Source organism: Theobroma umbraticum, unplaced genomic scaffold (genome assembly GCF_002168275.2).
Source record: "Theobroma umbraticum cultivar Fairchild unplaced genomic scaffold, ASM216827v3 scaffold_56.0, whole genome shotgun sequence".
Lineage (NCBI taxonomy): Eukaryota > Viridiplantae > Streptophyta > Magnoliopsida > Malvales > Malvaceae > Theobroma > Theobroma umbraticum.
The window spans coordinates 5,520,618-5,525,417 of NW_018397256.1; positions in this window are offsets into that span (position 1 = coordinate 5,520,618).

Here is a 4,800-nt window from a genome sequence, read left to right on the forward strand (position 1 = left end):
CTTTTCATTTCATAGCCAAATCCTAGCTTTCAGATTATTTTAAACTTTTCTATAAATAGTCAAATCCTTAGCATATCAACAAATAAGCTTAAATCATTTAACAATGAGCTAATCCATACCTTAAAAGGGGGGTTATGCTATTATTTACCCTAAATATTCAACCAACTCAAGAAAGCAATTTTTCTACCAAAGCTGCATCAATTAAAATCTAAGTTATCAATCATTCAAATTGAAAATCAATAGGTTAAAGTGCTCAATCTTACCTCTAAAAGCATTCTCCAGCTCCATATTTACTCCAAACAACTCCAAGTTCTTCAAAATCCATTCTTAGAAGCTAAGGTTTAGTTTTAAAGAGAGAAAGTAAAAATCACCAAACAAGCTTTTTGGAGTAAAATCTCTCACTTTTAGCACTTCAAATCCAAGATTTAGCATTAGAGTGAAAAATTTTTGAGTGGGGTGAAATTTGAGAGAAATCGGATGAGAAAATGAAAAAATAAGAGAAAATGAAAGATTTTTTTATTTTGGGGCTTTTAAGCTAGATTCTTGCTGATCTAGCACCTCAAGATTGACTATGGGAGCTTGGTACTCAATCCTAGACTAGATTGTTTACCCTTACTCTTATTTCCTACCCTAATATCGACTACAAGAGGTCTCTACTCACTCCTACATTTTACTTTGCCAATTCGATCCTCCATGCACTAGAATCGACTTTTGAGGTCCAAATTCAAAAAAAATGGTTTCTTTTGAAGTCTAAACTTATTCTAAATCTTCCCTACAACGTCCAATCATTCATATTTCACTTAACTCAACACACAAGTTCATCATATACACCAATTCTTATTCATGTTCTATGTCACATAGTATATCAATTAAGCATTGCATAATTTACATACATATCATATTCAATTTAGTGCCAAACATATGCACTATATCATTTATGTGCCAAGCATCTGCACAACATCATTTGAGTTTTTACACACTCATATATCATATTCATATTCATTACTCTATGGACATAAGCATACCCTTAAGCTTTTAAACATATACACCAAAGATTCAATGTAGTTTATCAATTGACCTAGTTCACCTTACATAGTTCATATCGAAAATAGGAGGTGTTATAGCGATTGACTTAATCATCAATGGGGAAACTTTTGCTGCCAACACTGATTGAAGAACCCATTCTTTTTTTCTTTCTTTAACTTTTTATATACAAGAAAAATTACCTCTTTATCCCTCATTAATTCTTATTCATGTTCTATGTCACTTAGTATATCAATTAAACATTGCATAATTTACATACATCTCATATTCAATTTAATGCCAAACATATGCACTATATCATTCAAGCGCCAAGCATATGCACAACATCATTTGAGCTTTTACACACACATACATCATATTCATTACTCTATAGACATAAGCATACCCTTAAGCTCTTAAACATATACACTAAAGATTCAATTTAGTTTATCAATTGGCTTGGTTCACCTTACATAGTTCATATAAAAAATTAGAGATGTTACAAGGATTGACTCAATTGTCAATGGAGAAATTTTCCTTGCCAACACCGATTGAAGAACCAATTCATTTTTTCTTTTCTTAAACTTTTATATGTAAAAAAAATTATCTCTTTATCCTTCACTAATTCTCTCCCCCCACCCCCCTCCCCGCCCCACCCCCAAATAGATGTGAGCTCCCATTTGGCCATTTCGAAAACTCCCTAAGTTGCCGCTTGCTTGCGTTTGTGAAATCCTAAGTTGAAACTAGGCATGTTAATAAGTAGGGTACTCATTAATTTTGAGGTACCCAAACTCAAACCCGATTAATAAATAGGGTACCTAAAACCTATAATGATCGAATACTTTTAAAATTCACTATTCTAACACGAACCCTAGTACACACCCACTATCCAATAATTCCTCGAATTCATATAAAATCCTGATTATGTAAAAAAAAAAATTAAAATGCTCTTCATGAGTACCTAATTAATCAAACCCAAATCTATACCTATATTTATATTCAATAATATTTCTATCCATATTTCATATAATTCACTAATAATTAAATTTATTAAAGCACACAAACAATAAAATTTAAATTTAAAAATGAACAATGAATATCTCAAATATCAATTTAAATAACTAAAAACAAATATCTGAACAACAACTTAAACAACATTATAAGTTTAATTAATAAGTTTATCCTAAACTACATGAAGTTAAAAAAAATAATTAGGTTCCAAATTAAACTATTCTAATCTTACAACATTTCTTTACGTATATATTTTATAAGTTTATATAAATAAAGATATATATATTATAATTAATAATTTTATAAGTTATAAAAATTATAACGCTAACATAAAATAGAAAGTATATTTATATTTAAAGTATATATACTAAAAGTATATATAATAGTAATTACATTTTTTATAAATTAACATAATATATAAAATATATGTATTAAAACATATTACAAGTTAATTGATTAATAATCATAATTTCATGAATTAATTTAATTAATAACATAAATTTATCTTTAATTACATGAAATTAAAAAAAACATAATTAAGTTCGAGTATCGGACATCCAAGCGGTGGTATCCGAACCCTAACCGAACTCAATATGAATAGTGAAATTAGTATTCAAACTCAATTATGAAATACTCTAATCTTATATAATTAGGTTACGTACCTTGTAATACGATACCCATTATGATTCCTAGCTGAAACTCCCCTGTTTGGCCATTTCCTTTATTTATTGCTATCTTTGATCTCATCTGTCGTGCCGCTTGGAGTGGCCGCTTCTCATCTGCATAGCTAATCTCCTCCTCCCCGCCTTTCTCCTTCTCATCTGTTGCTTATGACTCCTAATATGTTGATTGGTGCCTGGTTGTTTACCTTTAGTAGCTTGAGGACATTTTGGGATATTGATTTCTTTGGGATTCTTTTTGTGGGTTGAAAAGCATTTTTGGTTGATTTTGACTTTTTGTATTTTGTATAGATCTATGAATGAGAGGCAGGGTGATAGTTTTTGTAAATCCCGTTTGTCCCCCGAGTGCCCTATTATGCTTCAAATCCAGATTTCTTGCTGGGACATGAGCCTATCAGGCTTTTGAAAGCACTATGACACAAAAAGTCTTCAGCCATACAGATAGGCGAAGACTTGCAGTAGAATGTTGTAACTCTTTTTTTTTAAGGAATATAAAGATTTACACCTTTTTTAAAAAAAAATTTAAAGCCCTCAGTTTCGGTTCTCTTGGTTACTCTTTCTGTGGTCAGTCGATGTCGATCGAAGAGTTCATGCAGTTCGATTAAGTCGATTGTTGACCTTCCATAACCGAAGCCAACCGCTGTTCCCCTCGGTTTGATTCTAGGGTGCCAACTATAATTTTACGACATATAGCATACTCTAGTGCACTAATGTCTGATTGACGTGGCCCTTCTATCGCAAATGCTTCCCATAAAGATCCTTTACATGAAAAATATCAGAATCTGGAAGATAAAATGATAGGGATGCAAGAGTAACTCAAGGAGTATAATGAGAATATAAAGAATGTGAAGGATTCACGGAGAGAATCATGTAAATGATGGGATATAATGCAATTCTTCCACCACAACAAGCGAGAAATTCTGATACAGAGTGGATATGTCACGGGGTGATTCTTCAAACCACCCTCCGTGCAGCCTTGGGTTCAACCCTTATCCCGGCACTAGAACCCAAGTCAGCCTTAGTGCTTCAGCACTTACTCAGCAAGCTCCCAACACTCCCACGATGGCTTTAAGCCGGCAAGCAAGCTTGCATAAAAGAGAAAGGAAGACAAGAGAAATGCTAGCAAAGAGAAGCTAAGCTTGTATTGAATGAATTGAATTGAAATGTATTCAATGGGATGATTTACACAATGAGCATGGAGTTATTTATAGCCAAGGTTCCCCACACATTTCCCTCCAAAAGTTTTCCCTCCAAAGCATTTCCCTCAAAAAGTTTTCCCTCCAAAACATTTGGGAGGGAAAGCTAAAGTTTCTAAAAGCTGAAGTTTCCAGCAGCTCAACACATGGGTCTGGTGGGTCGGCACCCTCTTGGGCCTCCTGGCAGGTCTGGGCCACGCACAGGCTGCGTACCTGGGCGCTGGCGGGCTGGTGCCCAGAGGCCCTGCGTAGGCAGTCTGTCTGGGCGCTGTGCAGGCCTGCGTGCTGCTCCCCTGCCGAGCCATTTTGCGTGCCACGCATCCGCGTGCCGCGTACCTGCGTGCCACGTATCCGCGTGCCACGTACCTGCGCGTCGCGTACCTGCATGCCACGCATCGGCTGTGCGGGCTGTCGCGCCCGCGCGCAGTCTGCCTGACTCTGTCGAGCTGTCTCGCCCAGGGGCCTGGTCTGTGCTCCCCGGCTGGCACCCTGTCGGGCTAGCTCGCCCAGGGTGCGCCCCTGCGAGCACCCTGCACTTGCCTTACGCTATCCAGTGGGGGGTCTTTTCCCAGCAATGCTCCCCCACATACCGACACTTTGGGACACCTTTAATGCGTTGAGCTGCGGCCCATAACAGATACACTAGGGGATGACAGCGAATGATAGATTCCATGACTTAACGCATCCATATTTGCATATTGGAAATATGAATATTTGGAATTTTGTACTTTGGATTTTAAATGTTTGACATTTTGTGAGCTTGTACTATTTTATTTTAAATGTTGACTATATTAATATATGATCAAATTTTGTATTATTTTCAACCTCTTTTTATCAATTTTTTTAAGTAAATTTGAAGAAACAATAATTAGGGTTTCAAATGGAGTCTA